Here is a 17,666-nt window from a genome sequence, read left to right as displayed (position 1 = left end):
CAGCCACCCCTCACCATGCTGATCCAATCCTAAGGTGGACATGCACCGTCTGCCCTGCTTCGCCTTGCTCAGCCCAGCACTGAATCAGCATGCAAGGAGGGGAAGGCTCAGACTCAACTGCAGCAGCACTTCTTTGCAAAAGGGACATGGAAAGGGAGGGCAGGGCAGATACACGGGACTTCAGTGGGCAGAAGGAACTGGTAGATCCCCCCAGCCCAGTTCCTTCTCGTTTGGAAAGTTCCCTGACTCCATCACTGTCAGCATTCACATAACCTGTAAGAATCTGTGCTTTCATTTGGGCACTTTCACAATGCATTCTTTCCAAGATAGTTTCGTGCTCATGAGTCACTGTGCAGTATTCCTGAGAAACTCTTTGACCTGGCTTTTCAAAAGAAATACAAGGAAGCTCAGAATACTAAATCTGTTCATTTTTGTACAGAGTGAGGACTGCCTACTGAAACCCCCTTGGCTGTCTCCTGCTCCTTGAACATGTTTGGTGGATGTAGTTAGCAGCAGGAAGACAGTGGCAGGGCTGTGCAGACTAGCTGGCTGCGTCGCCATCTTCCTCCTGCAAGGTGAGAGCAGGAGGACAGTGTGTTAGTGGCACATGGAAGGCTGAGGGGCAATCTCTCCCCCCACACCTGGCACACCAGGGTGAGGCCATGCCTCTAGGCAAGCTGTCTGGCCAGAGGACAGGATGAAGAAACTGATAAAAGAAAACCGTAACAAGATTGAGTCAGTTACATAACAAAAGCCAAAGGATAACAGTACCATGCTAAAATCTTTTTTCTAGTGGCGACTTGATTGCACTGAAGGAACAAAAGCTTTCAAAGATGAGGAAGGAGATAGTAAATATTAAGGGGGGGGGGAGTATTTTCTCTGTAAGGAACAGAATGTTTCTCCTATCTTACAGCTTCTTCAAACAACTGTAAGTAAAATTAAATTTACTTCTTTTTGGAAAGTTTAACTACCATCTAATCTGTCATTAAACAGCTGTAGCATAAACAGATTCAACTCTGCAAGTCAGTATATGGAGACACTTGACCATTCAGTGATTGCTCTTGCAGAACTTTTCTTCCCACCACCATCAATCACTAAATTTCTCTACATCATAATGCTGGGGAGAAATTTCCACAAATACGTGAAGAAAACAAAGTTAACCTCTGCTGTCAGACAGATTAACACATCCAAATATACACCAATACTACAATTCTGTACGCAGAATCGTAGTTAAGCATTTTGCTAAGCAAATCAAAGGTCTTCACACTTGGAAATGGAGCAGGAAACTTTGCTCCAAATTTCAAGGCATTAAATTTGAAATAGAAGCATCATCAGCGAGATAAGAACAATATGGTCGATATTTATTAATATATACAAACATGCATTATTAAAAGTCACAGTAACTCATACGTAAACAATTTTAAGTTATAAAAATTGTTACATCCTGGTCCCATACACAACCAGAGACGAAAGAATCCAAATATTATTTATTTGTTAGATACTATTTGTAAATACATAGGAACACCTACCAATGCAGACAAAAGTGTAATTTGACCTTTTTTGGCTCCTCAACCTTTTAAGCAAAATTATATTAACCAAAACATAGCAAGAAAAGACTATATTGGTAAAATATTAGAATTAACTACATTTAGCCGTTCCGGGCTCCCAAGTTTTGCCAGAGCATTATCACATGCCTCCAGGGGAAGAAAGCATATTAAAATGGGAAATATCTGGCTTACTTTTGTTTTGTTCAGAAACAATGTTATTATTTGAGTGTGACAGACTACACGTTTTGGAAGCTTCAAAGTGCTGTATAAACAGCTGAAGGAGTGTGAAAGGTTAATTTTTCACAGAAACAGAGAGCCTTGAGTGATGGGCGACTCCAAGGAATCTGATTGGGTAGCCAGAGCTGAACAGAAAAAAGACTTCTGAACTGGATGTTGAGGAGAGGGGAATCTGGGCTGTTTTCACACGGCTTACCTTCTCTCCGAACGACCCGGAACATCGTGCAAAAACCACGGAAAATTGTGTTTTCTTGTGCAAGATTTGCGTGACATCGCGCAAATCTTGTGTGAGAAAACGTGATCTTCCACGGTTTTTGCACAATGTTCCGGGTCGTTCTTCCACATTTTTTGCACAATGTTCTGGGTAGTTCCAAAACGGCCCTGATTTCAACTCTAGCTGAGAGGAGTCGAGTACTGACAGTTTCAAGAATCATCCCTGACTGGGTTTTAATGGTACTAAGTAAGATAAGATATAGTTAAGATCTTTACTAATAACAAGATAAGAATAATTTTAGTATAGAAATAATGTGTTACTAATAACGGGGGGTTGGAGTGCTGTTGGAAATCAACATCAAAAAGGGGGGGAAGGTTGGGGTGGGGGAATATATTCATGGGAATTGAAATTATATTTGTATCTTAATTTGACTATATATTGACCCATCCAATAAAAATTTATTATAAAAAAAAGAATCATCCCTGACTGAGAGCAGTTTAACACAGATGGGAGAACTGGCAAGGAAGTATGGGAAGTAGGCGAAGACTCTTATTCGGGCCAAAGAAAGGGGATAGATCTTCTAGTGATAGAAGGATTTCCCTACCCAGTCAACAGTGAGTTAGCTCTGAAGAGTGAAGAGATCCCTGGTCTGGTCTCTGGTGTGCTTAGAAACTGCCTTGGAGACCTTAAGGGTCAGTTAAAAACTCAAGATGAGTACTGATGTTTCAAGAGAAGGGGTTTGGGTACTGGAAAGAGGATACCAGCCTTCTGGAAACCAAAAAGAGGAAGAGAATATTCAAAGCAAGTGTACTAGAGTGTTTGGGAAAACACAAACAAAAGCCTTTAAACATGAAGATTTAAGTAACTGTGAAGAGCTTATGAAACTCTCATTAGTCTGAAACAGACTTGAAGTCTGTGCATGTACTGATTTAACCTCAGATGTATCTATACTGAGATATCTCAGAAGTTTTCAACCTTTGATTTCAACTGACCTTTCTCCTCTATGTTAAATAAAATACTTTGTTATTTTTGAATTTAAAAATGCCTCTGGTGCCATTTAGGTTGTTTAAGGGAAGTTTAAGTTGTTTAAGGTATCATACTGAGTGATTAACACTTTCAGTTCAAGCAAGATAGCTTAAGAACACAGATAGTTTAGTATTTATATTTAGAACTCAGGATTGGTCATCTTTTCTAATGAATTTAAATTCTAATGCATTGCTCTCTTATAAGCCATCAGTGCTGTGTCCCTTTGTATCCATAATTTAAGTATTCAAATAGCAAATCTACTTCTAGTTTGGCTGTTGCCAAGAAGAGCTTGAGCTTCTATTGCAAACAGAGGGCTATGATATAGTAGGAATTACTGAGACTTGGTGGGATAATTCCCATGACTGGAATGTGCTAGTGGATGGGTATGAGTTGTTCAAGAAAAACCGGAAGGGTAGAAGAGGAGGTGGAGTGGCGTTGTATGTGAGGAGAGGGCTTGATTGTCAAGAAGTTATGGAGAATGGGGAGGACAGCCCGGTGGAAAGTATATGGGTAGAAATAAGGGGAGGAAGGACAAAGGGTATTATTGTTGGAGTCTGCTACAGACCACCTGACCAGCGAGAAGAAATGGATGCTGCCCTCTTTGAACAGATTGGCAGAGTATCCAGACATCAGAACCTTGTAATTATGGGTGACTTCAACTTCCCCGATGTGTGCTGGGAGACAGGCTCAGCAAAGCGTCATGAATCACACAATTTCCTGACCTGCCTGGCCGATAACTTCCTTTTTCAAAAGGTGGAGGAAGCTACAAGGGGTTCGGCCATACTAGACTTGATATTAACCAACAGGGAAGAATTGGTAGATGAGATGAAGGTGGTGGGGACCTTAGGGGGAAGTGACCATGTCCTTCTTGAATTCCAGTTGCTATGGGGAGCCAAGGAAGTTCATAGCCAGACTCGTAGGTTAGATTTTCGTAGGGTCAACTTTGATGAACTCAGAGGCTTGATGAGAGTCATTCTGTGGGGAAGTGTGCTGGAAGGGAAAGGAGCGAGTGAAGGGTGGGCCATTCTCAAACACGAGCTTTTGCAAGCTCAGGCCCTCACTATCCCAGCAAGTTGGAAACATGGTAAGGGCTCCAAGATACCGATGTGGATGCACAGAGAGCTCCAGAATAAGCTAAGGGAGAAAAAGGAAATTTTCAGGAGATGGAGAGAAGGACAGACCTCTAAAGAGGAGTATATGAGGGTTACTAGGTACTGCAGATCAGCCATCAGAAAGGCCAAAGCTCAGTATGAGCTGGGTCTGGCCAGGAGGGCTCGCTACAATAAGAAAAACTTCTACAGATATGTGAGAAGCAAACGCAAGGTAAAAGAGGCAATTGGACCACTGTTGGGAGTAGATGGAGAAACTCTGATGCAGGACAGAGAAAAAGCAGACAGGCTTAATGACTTTTTTGCCTCTGTTTTCTCCCTGAAGAACTCAGGCACATCTAGAGATAGTAGAAAATGTGGCAGGACACCTGAGTGGCTAATTGACATTGACAGAGAGGTAGTGGAGAGGCATCTGGCTGCACTGGATGAATACAAATCCCCTGGGCCGGATGGGGTGCACCCAAGAGTGCTGAAAGAACTTTCCAGAGAACTTGCAGAACCCCTGTCCATCATCTTCAAGGCCTCCTGGAGGACTGAGGATGTGCCACAAGATTGGAGAAGAGCGAATGTTATCCCAATCTTTAAGAAAGGGAGGAAGGATGACCCAGGAAACTACAAGCCGGTCAGTCTGACTTCTATTGCTGGGAAGATATTAGAACAGATTTTAAAGGGATCAATCTGTAAGCATCTGAAGGACCACTCAGTGATCCGGGGAAGTCAGCATGGTTTTGTTCCTAACAGATCTTGCCAGACCAACCTGGTTTCCTTCTTTGATCGGGTGACCAGCTTACTGGATCGGGGGAACTCTGTTGACGTGATTTATCTGGATTTCAGTAAAGCTTTTGATAAGGTTCCCCATGACATTCTGATGGGCAAACTGGAAGACTGTGGAGTAGACTATAGGACAGTTCGGTGGATAGGGAACTGGTTGGAGGACCGCACTCAAAGAGTGGTGGTCAACGGCGTTTCATCAGATTGGAGGGAGATGTCCAGTGGGATGCCGCAGGGGTCGGTTTTGGGCCCGGTACTTTTCAATATTTTTATCAATGATCTGGATGAAGGAGTGGAAGGGCTGCTCATTAAATTTGCTGATGATACCAAATTGGGAGCGGTGGCAAACACCCAAGAAGATAGAATTAAAATTCAACAAGACCTGAATACTCTGGAGAAGTGGGCAGCTGTGAATAGGATGCAATTCAACAAAGGCAAGTGTACAGTATTACATCTGGGACACAAAAATGAGAAGCACAAATACTGGATGGGGGATACACTTCTGGGCAGTAGTATATGTGAAAGGGATCTTGGGGTAAGAGTGGACTGTAAACTGAATATGAGCAGTCAGTGTGATGCGGTGGCAAAAAAGGCTAATTCAATCCTGGGTTGTATCAAAGGGGCCATAGCGTCGAAATCGCAGGAGGTCATAGCCCCTCTCTATACTGCCTTGGTCAGGCCACACCTGGAGTATTGTGTGCAGTTCTGGAGGCCTCACTTCAAAAAGGATGTGGACAAAATCGAGAGGGTGCAGAGGAGAGTGACAAGAATGATCAGGGGTCTGAAGACTGAGCCCTACGAGGAAAGGCTGAGGGCCTTGGGAATGTTTAGTTTGGAGAAGAGGAGATTGAGGAGGGACATGATTGCTCTCTTTAAATATTTGAAAGGCTGTCATTTGGAGGAGGGCAAAGAGCTGTTCCAGTTGGCAGCAGAGGGTAGGACGCGAAGCAATGGGCTAAAACTACATGCACAAAGGTACCGGCTGGATATTAGGAAAAACTTTTTCACAGTCAGAGTAGTTCAAAAGTGGAATCAGCTGCCTAAAGAGGTGGTGAGCTCCCCTTCACTGGCAGTTTTCAAGAAGAGGCTGGATGAATACTTGTCAGAGATGCTTTAGGCTGATCCTGCACTGGGCAGGGGGTTGGACTAGATGGTCTGTATGGCCCCTTCCAACTCTATGATTCTATGATCATATATTTCTGTGCCCAACCTATATTTTTGTTCATTTTAGTCCTATATTTCTCTAAATGAACTATAACAGATCAGCCAACCACAATTATTTTCACAAGTTAAAAAAAGAACAAATCATTACCTACCAAATTCATAAATATAGTAACAGTTGCAGAGTCTGGTAAATAAATAACACATCAATACTACAACTATATTTCAGATGGTAATATACCCAATCTCGTTTGTATGGAAGTGTTTGACAAATAGGGGCATACCATCAGTTAATAAGGAAAAAATACATTTATTTCATTAGGGGAAAAATACATTTATCTACTGGTCAGCCACATGGGTGAAAATAAGAGGAGAATGACAGATAAATTTCCTGGCTGAGTGGCTTGCAGTCAGACACAATTATTCCATGTGTCAATAGCATAACTTTTACCCATCACCAGAGGTTAATAGTAAAGAGCAGATTGTATCAGACTTGTACAATATAATTTATGTTTTTTTCTAATTGTGCTACTTGCCCTTACAAAATGGTAAGAAGTTAAAAGGCTACGTGGAGAAATACTGATTTTTCAGAATCATGAAAGGAAGAGGTCACATCACATCCACTTCAATCTTACCTATTTCATATACGTTCAGTCCTACTGTACGTGTGTGGAGAACAGAGACAGAATTCTATAAACATAATTAAACATATTCTACAGAGCAGCACACTTTTCAATTCAGGTATGATTCCTGTCTAAGTTCAAAACGTTGGACTCATAATGCTACACCACTACACAATCACGCGATAGGCCACAGGAACGGACCTTTGGACACTTACCGTGAAGGGTCCTTCTCCTCTGACAGCAGGAGGACATCTTGGGTTGTTCCCTTTGCCCAATCAGGGAGGCAGGAAATCCAAAATTGTTCCTCCTCTTCCTGTTGGCGCCCAGGATTGCCTCTTCCCTCCCAGTTCTGGAGACTCCACAAGCAGTGAGACAATAAACATTAACTCTGTTCTCCTTAATGAAAGAAATGTAGAGAAAACTTAGTAACTAGCAACTGGAACAAGACAAAAACGCTGCCCAGAGCATATGGTGCATAAAGACATAGAACACTGACAACAAGAAAAAAGACAGAAGATAAGCAGTTAAGCTGACACAATCAGTAATAGCAGTACAGCAAGAAGATAGTGAGAGTACAGACGAGGAATTCGGGAGGGGCAAGATGTCCTCCTGCCGTCAGAGGAGAAGGACCCTTCACGGTAAGTGTCCAAAGGTCCGTTCTCCCTCTGAGGCGGAGGACATCTTGGGTGCTCCCAAAGCAGTTATCCCAAAGAGGGTGAGAATAGTTCCTCATCTTAAACTATGTGTTCAAGAACTCTCCTTCCGAATATATGTAGCTTATAGTGCCTGACGAATGATAAAATTGAGGACCAGGTAGCTGCCCTGCAAACTTCATCTATGGAGGCGTTGTTAAACAGAGCTGCATTGGCAGCCGCGCTCCTGGCCGAGTGTGCAGTAATTCCATGTGGAACCTCCCTGTTGCATGCCGTATAAGCTTCTGATATGCAAGATCTAATACTTCTCCCTATTGTGGATGAAGACATCTTCCCCCCCTGGTTAGGGGGAGACACATTGATGAAAAGACAGTCTGTCTTCTGAACGCTTCCGTCCTGGTCAGGTAGGTCTTGAGAGCTCTCCTAACATCGAGAGTGTGCCAGTCTCGCTCTCTGGGGTGTGTTGGGTTGGGGTAGAAGGACGGAAGATAGATTTCTTGCATTCGATGAAATCTGGAGTTAGCCTTTGGTAAAAAGGTAGGGTCAGTGCGAAGAATTACTTTGTCTCGATGGAAAATGCAAAGATTAGGCTTGATAGATAAGGCTGCTAGTTCCAAAATCCTTCTGGCCGAAGTAATGGCCACTAAAAATACAGTCTTTAGCTTCAGCCATTTCATTGAGACCCGCTGGAGCGGTTCGAAGGGAGGTCTTGTTAACGCTGACAGAACAACGTGAAGTCTCCAAGTGGGAAAACAATGTAGGGCAGGGGGGCTCAGGAGTGAGGTGCCCCTTAGAAAACGCTGGACGTGTGGGTGTCGAGAAACCTTGATGCCCTCTAGCGGAGGAAGGACCGAGGTCAGGGCTGCCACCTGTTTGCGTAGCGTGGCTGGCTTAAGCCCAGAATCAAGGCCCTCCTGCAGGAAACCTAAGATCGTTGTCAATGAGGGATGCATGGAATCGAAATGCTTTCTTCTGGTCCACCGAACGAAGGCTTTCCAGGATGCGTTATAAATTCTGGTCATCGACTTCCTCCTAGAAGCAAGGAGCGTGTTGATTACTTGGGGAGGATAGTCTAGGCTGGCTAAGGCTCGCCTCTCAACCTCCAGGCGGTCAAGCACATCCAGTCTGGGTGAGGGTGCCAGACTGGGCCCTGATGCAGGAGGTCCAGTATCGATGGAAGATGCATGGGTGAAGTGGTTGACAGTGATTGGATGATGGAGAACCATGGTCTCCGAGGCCACCATGGTGCCACCAGAATAATCTGCGCCTTCTGATCCAAGATTCTTCTGAGCACTCTGGGGATCAGGGGGATGGGCAGAAAGGCGTACAGCAGTCCCCTGGGCCATGGAGAAGATAGGGCGTCTGTCTGTTCGGCTTGGGGGGACAGATATCGGGAGAAGAATCTCGGGACTTGGTAGTTGGTGGACGTCGCAAATAGATCCAGGATTGGAAATCCGAACTTGTTGGATATTTCCAGGAAAATCTCCCACTTGAGGGCCCACTCCCCCGGGTGGATGGATTGTCTGCTCAGCCAGTCGGCTTGAGAATTGGCTGTGCCTTTCACGTGTTCTTCTTGAAGAGATGCCAGATGAGACTCAGCCCACAACAGAATTCTCATCGCCTCCCTGTGAAGCTGTGAGGAGCGAGTTCCCCCTTGGTGGTTGATGTACGCTTTGGCAGCGATGTTGTCTGTGCGAATCAAGATGTCCATATTGGTGACTTCCTTGGAGAAGTGAACAAGAGCTAGCCAAATCACACGTATCTCCAAGAGATTGATGGGTAGTCGTGACTCCTCGGGCGACCAGACGCCCTGAGCAGGTCGGCCCGCCAGGACCACCCCCCAGCCCGACAGAGTGGCATCCATAAATAGTTGTATCCTGGGAGGGTTGAGGAACGACTTCCCCCGACATAGGTTGGAGTTTTTGGTCCACCACCTGAGGCTGGTTTTGACTCTTGATGGGATCTTGAGCTGTTTGTCCACTCCCGCTACAATCAGTGACTGGAAGGGCCCGAGGAACGATAGGAGCTCTCGTGAATGAAGACGACCCCAGTCCAGGGCTTCGCAGTTGGCCACTAGTGTTCCCATCAGTTTGGATAGAGACGTTAATGAAGAGTGGGTGCTCCTGATGGTCAGGCTGGTCAGATCTTTTGTTTTTTGAATCTTCTCTGGTAGCAGGTAAAACCGGCCTGTTGACGTGTCGATAATCAGGCCGAGATGACGCAGCCTCTGAGAAGGGATCAAGGAACACTTGGACATATTTATTAGGAAGCCGTGTTCTTGGAGGAGAAGGATTGTGGTCTTGGTGTTCTGCTCAGCCTTTTCCCTGGAATCTGCCCTGAGGAGCAGGTTGTCCAGTTAAGGATAGATATGAATCCCCTGTTCTCTGAGACGGATGATGGGATTTATGAGGACCTTGGGAAAAACACGTGGGGCCGTTGCCAGACCGAAGGGGAGAGCCTTGAACTGGTAGTGGCAGTTGTCCAAGTGGAACCTTAGATAACGACGATGAGCGGGGTGCATTGGAATGTGCAGGTATGCCTCGGTAAGGTCTATGGACGTGAGGAATTCTCTCTGTCTGAGGGCCTCCGAGATAGTTCTCAGTGTCTCCATGCGAAAGTGTCTTAGCTTTATGAAATGATTGACGAACTTTAAGTCCAGAATGGCTCTCCAGCCTCCATTTTGCTTGGGTACGACGAAGAACAGAGAATAAACCCCCGAGCCTTGCTCCTGAGGGGGCGCCTGCTCTATTGCTCTGATGTTTTGTAGATGTTGTACCGCTTGTAATGTAATCAGACTTTTTGGGTGATTTTTTCGGAGAGGGGACGATAGGAAACGATCCGGTGGGTAGGATTTGAATTCTATTGAATAACCTTTTGAGACTACTTCTAAAGTCCATGCATCCGCTCGGGATGCCCGCCAGGTCTGTTGGAAATATTGTAGTCTTCCCCCCACCGGACCCGGAGGCGAGTCAGGCCTTCTGGCCTTTACCATCAAACTCCTGTCTGTCGCCCCTTGATTGGTGGAACCTATTGTTTCTGGGTCCAAAGCTGTTTTTCTTAAAGTTGGTCCTGTTGCCGTTCCAGGAGGGGCGCTTGTGGTCCTGACGAAATCTGGGTAAGGAATGGTGGGCACGAAAAGGCTGGGAATTGAAAGGACGCCTGTCCAATCTTCTGACCGATTTAGGAAAAGCCTTCTTCTTATCCCTTGTTTCCACCAGGACCCTGTCAAGGGCTTCGCTGAAGAGTCTGTCTCCGTGGAAGGGGTAAGCCATTATAATGAACTTGGAGCGTAAGTCTGCAGGCCAAGCTGTTAGCCAGAGGAGTCTCCTGGCGACTGTCTCCGAGGCTATAGCTCAAGAGGAAAAGGTTACTGCGTCGAGGGTGGCGTCTGCTGTGAATGTGGTCGCTTTCAGAATACGGCTTGCTCCTTCTAGCGGGCGTCTTTGATTGCTAGGCAGTAGTTGGATCAACTTGTGGAGCCAAACGACCGCTGCTCTTGATACGATAGATGCGGCTGAAGAAGCTCTGATGGCCATAGCCGCCGCCTCGTGGGCTCTACGCAGAGTGGCTTCTGCTTTCCTGTCCATATTGTCTTTCACTGACCCCTGGCCATCTTCTGACAGGAGGCCAGCGGATTGAATGGCAGCGACTGGAGCATCTATTTTCGGTACCTGCAACAACTCATTGGAATAGTTAGGTAACGCATACAATTTTTTTGGCAATAGATGAGCATTGTTTGGTAACAGCTGGCGATGTCCACTCTGCTTTTAATTGCCTCTCAAAATATTCAGGGAAGGGGAAAACTTTCTCGGGATTGTCAGCCCTTGGGAAGAACTCCTTACTCCCTCTAGGTCTGGAGGAAGCCTTGCCCGTCCTAATGGGATCCTCCTCCTCCCTTTTACATTTCTCTTGTAGATCTAGAGCAGCAAGTGCCTTGGCCAAAAGGTATTGATAATCCTCAGGCTTAAAAAGTCTCTCAGATTGATTGGGCATGGTAACTTCCTCGTCTTCCTCCTCAGAGAGGAATTCCCCTTCTTCCCCCTCCTCGCTCTCAGAGCTCGTCCCCACTCCTAGGCCATAAGTGTGGGGCACCCCTGGGACCGACTTCTGAGCAGCCTTGGTGGGCCAGTGATGAGTGGAACGGCATAGTTTCCTCGGGGGGGATGGGGGGGTGGAGGTAGATTCACTTGCTGCCTCAATAGAGGATTGACAATAATTATGGATTTCCTCTCTCATAGTCTGGCGAAGGAAGGAGAGAAACTCGCCTGGCAACATGGGACCGAGATCACCTGTGTCCTTACCGGCCGCCTGAGTGCTAGTACTAGGCACTTGAGCATCTCCTGCAGGGCTGGAAGCTAGTGAGGGCACATCCTCCTGCTGGGAGGTTGGCCAGCAGGACACCCGGAGCCGCGTGGGATTTGGCGTGAGCGCCATTGTTGTTTCCTGCCTGATCTTCGGCCTCTGATTCAGCGTGACTCCCATCTCTGGCGTTGAGATGGAGTGTTGATCCCGACTCTGCATGCTTCTGACGCGGCCTTTTTGACGACGTATGTGGCTTATGAGCCGGAAAGGCGCCGGGATTCCGTTCCTGCCACAAGGGCAGGACGGTACCAGGAGGATCGGACGTTAAAGCCGCCGCGGCGGCTGTTGTTGTTTGCTGCTCCTCCTCGTCCATGAAGCTGCCTTCTGAGTCTCTAGACTCCTTGTCCACCATCGCAGCTTCAAACACGTGGATGGAGGGAAGCAGCGGGGTAGAAGAAGGTTTAGTAGGAAGAGGACAGAATGAGAGTTAAGTTAGGGACAGGTAAGTAATGAGAATTCAGGAACAGTAATAAGTCAGGAACAATAAGAAGTTAAGAACAAGCAAGAGATAAGAAAAAATGCAGTGGGTCAGCAGAGAGATGAAAAACCATGACTGCTCTCCCTGGAGGCAGGAAAGAACTGGGAGGGAAGAGGCAATCCTGGGCGCCAACAGGAAGAGGAGGAACAATTTTGGATTTCCTGCCTCCCTGATTGGGCAAAGGGAACAACCCAAGATGTCCTCCGCCTCAGAGGGAGAAAGGAAAAGTTATGTAAACATGATTGTTACAGAGAAGAGAAGGCTTTTGGAAGCCAGTCCCCTTATCCTAAATCATAAGGGCTATATGTTCCAGCCAACAATGTCAGAAGCAGACCACTCCAGGCTATATAATTAACTGTGTGGTTTAAAAACTAAAAACAGAATAAACCCTGAAATCTTCAAGTACCAAACCTCCTAATATTTTTGTGGAATAGGCTTTAGGCCAAAAACAAAAGTCACAACTACTTACTTTCCCACATTTCACTGGCCCCATAAAAGTTTGGAAATGTTTACAATATTTCACAGTGACATTCAGCCTTTTTTTAAAAATTAGGCAACAATGTCTAGCATCGACGAAAACGTTTCACATATTCAAATCTGAAGATAGGAATATGTGAGGAAGCTAAAGCTCTCTGAAAAACTGGTATATAAGATGAAGTGATTTTACAGTCAGACTGTTTTCTTTCAAAACAAGCATTTTACTGAGAGAAATAGTCTATGCACAATTTGTTAATCAGCAACCATTAGGTCTCTAAATTAAATTCTCCCTTCCACTTTTTAAAAATTCTAACGTGAGCAGCATATGCTTTTATCCCAATTCCTATGCTTGTTTACTGATAAATAAACCCCATTAATTTTAATGGTGATTGCTTCCTAGTAGCTCTGCAAAGATTTCTATCCAAGTCCATTTAGTTAAAAGGGCACACAGATGTGCATGTAAGTCACAGTGCTTTGTAAAACTGCTTATGATCGCAAAATTCCAAGGCCTGCTTTAATGGGTTATGGTATCTGGTTTTTGATCAAATTACTGAAAAGATTCCAAAAAGGTAGGAACAACAGGACCAGTAACACGTAAGCTGAAACTTCTGTCTACCTTCCTTTTTATTTGATAAGTACTGAGGAATTCATTCTGTAAATGTTCAAATACTGTACTGACTATATAAAAACAGAAGGAATAATAGTTGCTCAAAAGGGCCTGCTTGCTAAATCCTAACTACATCTTAAAAGCTATATTTCTTGTATATAAAAATAATACCAAAGAGCACTGCTACTTAAGGTATTTCATGCAGATTCACTTGTTGTAAATACTGGCTCACAAATCAGTACACGTACCATAAACCAAAACATGCAGTTTATCACTATAGATTTTTAATTCACGTAAGTCCTAACACATAATTAGTTAAATACTATATATATGAGTATGTAAAGAGATTCAGGCAGAAACACCAATAAAACATGCACAGCAATAATTCTTAAACTGTGTGCCATGAAAGAACTACTTGTTTCCCACAAGGAATATATTCATAAGATAATTTAAAACTTCTAATGAGCCCAAAAAATGCACCCACATACAATGCCACCAAGGTGTGAAACAAAACTCCAGAGCTCTGATCATAACATGGCCTGGCAGCCACATGTCACATGATTTGTTTTTATATGCTGTTTGGGTTGGTGTGAGGGCAGACCATAGTTTATCCGGAAGAGTGTAGTGGCTTTTGGCAGCCCTGGCCACTACCTTTCTCTGATGATTCACTGCTCTAGCCTTCTACACTTCCAATCAGTTTCTGTTGTATGTTGGCAATTCTGCTCCATCTCTGCATGAGGTAGGATTAGATATTTAATTACTCTAGATACACAAGACAGCAGAACTGAATAAAGGCAAGGCAAACTACCTGTCACTCTGGATGAGTCATTTCTCATCTCCTACTAATCAGGATGCACATGGCTTGCTCTTACCCATTCTAAAGGAAATCTTGCTAGGTATAAGACTGAAGTTATGACCAACTTTAATTCAGAAAGCAATTGTGCTTTGGCCCTTAGAGATACTACTGTGCAGCAGTATCTCTCTCTCACACACACACACTCTCACACACACAACATCCTTTCAGACATTTTTCGTTATCTCCCAGGTGTCAGTTTCACAAATAAAATTACTGAATTATTAGCCTCCCATCACCTATGAAGGCTTCAGTTATCACATGAAGACTTGGGTTAGAGCCCCTTCTCTTTCTGCCAGCTGGGGGATCTGTCATATTGGAGGGTATGGACCAGCCGAGAGTTTAGCTATAAAATTTTAAATGATTTTTTTTTAAAAAAAATGTGTTTAAAATCTTTCTCACATCTTAAAAAAACATTAACTTTTGACTGGATTGTGCTTATGGAATTCTAAAATTTCTGTTTTATATTAGATTTTATATTGGCCCAATGATATGTTCTTGGAGCTCACTCAGCCTCACCCACCTCACAGAGTGATTGTTGTGAAGATAATAACAACAAACTTTGTAAACCACTCAGAGTGGGTGTTAAGTTGTCCTGAAGGATGGTATATAAATCCATTTATGATGATGATGATGTTCCTCTGTTCTACTCTGTCTCCTCTTTGCCAGCACACATATCTAAATATCTTTCCGCTGAGCATTTCTAACCCTTTTAAAAATTTCTCCCATTCCTACTCTCGCATTTTTACCTCAGAAGTGAGACAATAATGGGTGAGGGATTGGTTGAAATTCTCCAGAGGGGATGTGAGAGGGTGTAAATTCTCTATTGAAGCTTGATCCCTGCTTGAAGATGAGGGATATAAATCCTGTTAGAAACATAGCCAACGAAGTCTCTGGGGTGATAATGTGACCTGAAAAGCTCCTTCACAAATGCCTATATGGTTGTTTAGCTTAGGGGTTTGGTTTTGTTTTTTACCTCAAAACAGGGTTGCCAGCTCCAAGCTGGGGAATGAAACCTGGAGAAGGTTGGGTTTGGGGAGGGAAAGGAGCTCAGTATGATATAATTCCATAGAATCCACCCTCCAAAGCAGTCATTTTCTCCAGTGTGGCCTGGAGATTAGTTGTAATTCCAGGAGATCTCCAGCCACCACCTGAAGGCTGGCAACCCTACCTCAGAACCTCTATTTTATATATTTTTGTATTTAATATAACATTTTATTGTTTAAAATCTGTGAGCTGATTAGACACACCTGTTAATAAGTGGAATAATAAATTTATTTTTAAAAATCTACTTCTTATTTTGCTATGGTAGATACAATTGCAGAACATAAGCAAGACACTCCATTTATTAGCCCCCAGGATATATAATCAATATATGCAATATAATTCAATCATTGTGTAAACAGAGTAATTTAAGCACACATGGCCCATTTCATGATCAAGTAGTAATATTCTTCATTATTCTAACACAAATGTCATAATCATTCAAAGATTAAATTTTCTATTTTCTGTTTATGCAAATGTGTGGTTGATCTGATCTGGTAGTAGCAGCAACTCTATTTGCAGAGGTTTTTCTCAGCCACAATGACAGCCTTTTAGCTGGAGATACCTGAGGAATGAACTCAAGATTTTATACATGCAAAGGGTATGTTCTACAAGCAAGCTATGTCACAGAGAAGTTTGGGGGGGGGGGTGTTCAAAGAGGAGATCCCTAAACCTGAAATGTACAAACTAGGAAAAGCTATGCATTATGATTCCACTGCATGTGCAGATTAGCTCTGGGTTGGTTCCAGAACAAATTTTCCATTAGCAGACTGGAACTTGGTCCCCCCCCCCCAATTACTCCCCATGAATCACTGCAAAATGTTGCTTCTGGGAGGCAGGGGACCTTGAAGAACAACATGAGGGAGGTCTACACTGGGCAAGGGAATTGGTGGAAATCTCCTATTCAGTCTGGATCCCGCTCTCTGAGTGCTCTTCTCGAGTTATTTTAAAGCATGACTATGGTATAATTCAGGTATCAGAAATAAATGTTTGCTTGTGATGGTCACCTGGTTAAGTGGCAAGTTCACAAGCTTGCTCCCCCCTCCCCACATGAAGAAATGTTAAAGACAGATGTCTTCAATCCCACTCTACCCCTATGTCTGACTGTTGCCTCACTGAGGTTTGTTTCCACCCCAGTAACTAGAACTCTTAACTATGATTAAGATATGATTAAAAATCCCAGTTACTGAGGGAGAAACAAACCTTGGTTAATGAAGGTGCTCACCCTTGGGCGTCATCACTTACTGGTGTTCCATCTTTCATCTCAGCACATTGTGCAAAGGAAAACTGAATCGGGAGAGGGGATGTGGCTCATTGGCAGAAAAACTGCTTTGCATGCAGAAGGTTTAAGGTTAAACAAACAATAGGAGAAGCAGTAAAAGGCACAAAATTTAAAAGGTAAAAGACCTTCCCCCCCAAATTAAAAGGTACAAGGCAAATTTTACAAATGGTTATCATATACTCTGATACCCCATTTGACAACATTGTTTAATACTATATTAGAAGGGGGCATTATTCCAGACACATGACATCACACTAAACTGAGTGTCATTTCAAAGTCAGGAGAAGATGCTACATTCCAGGTATCATATAGGCCCATCACCTTTCTAAATCAAGATGTCAAAATATTCATAGCTGTTTTAACAACTAGCATAAGTGCTGGAATGCACCACTATAATATGAAGACCAAATCAAGTTTATACTCAAAAGACAACCTGGTGATAAAGTAAGGAGAATTTTAAATTTTGTACATGATTGTAATTATAGTATATAATAATATAGTACAAGGAGTGGACCTACGAGGACTTGTAGGGCTTATCTCATTTTCACTTGTCCCGCCACAACCTCCTTTGCTTCCCTGTCAGCCCCCATATCCTCTCACCCTTTTCCTGCTTCCTTCTCTCCTTCCAACCCACCTTTGTCTGTCCCCCCCGTCTTCTCCCCCAGCCCGGCAACCTCTACCTATGACCCAGTTGCATGCTGCTGGCTGAGCTAGGCCCAGTAGCACAGTGGGGAACCTGCAAAGACTTGTGGAGGGGGGTGTTATATCTTTGTATATGCTTTATCATTGTTGTAATCCGCCCTGAGCCTGCTTGCAGAGAGGGAAGGCTAAAAATTGAATTAACTAACCAACCAACCATCGGTCAAAACAGCCCTAAAAAGGGCCCTGTTCCCCCTCTTGCCTAGAATACTGGCTAAACTGTTATGGTCACCTAGCAACAACCACTGAGGGCATCTGGTTAAAATTATTTATTTAATTAAATTGATTTATATCCTGCCCTCCACACAAATGGGCTCCAGACAGCTTACAACATAAAATATACATTAAAACATCATAAAAATATAAAACTAATTTAACAAATCAAATCCAAGCCACAGGAATTCCTTTTATCATTTTTAAACTATATCCCAGAATATTTTTGTTAGATTTCAGATTTTTCTGCAAACCTGGAACATTTTTCAGTTATGCAGGAAGTTCTATCTTGTCCATTCATGGCTCCAAT

The 17,666-nt window shown here is 43.9% G+C and overlaps 1 protein-coding gene across 4 annotated transcripts in view; it reads right to left on the bottom strand.

Moving 5' to 3' along the window:
- Nucleotides 1-17,666, bottom strand: part of PAM (peptidylglycine alpha-amidating monooxygenase) — a 269,957-nt gene that overhangs the window by 130,535 nt on the left and 121,756 nt on the right. The gene's annotated exons all lie outside the window — the stretch shown is intronic.

This window comes from Eublepharis macularius, chromosome 8, assembly GCF_028583425.1.
Source record: "Eublepharis macularius isolate TG4126 chromosome 8, MPM_Emac_v1.0, whole genome shotgun sequence".
NCBI lineage: Eukaryota > Metazoa > Chordata > Lepidosauria > Squamata > Eublepharidae > Eublepharis > Eublepharis macularius.
The sequence above is the reverse complement of the archived record's forward strand: the minus strand, read 5'-3'. Positions and strand labels throughout refer to the sequence as shown.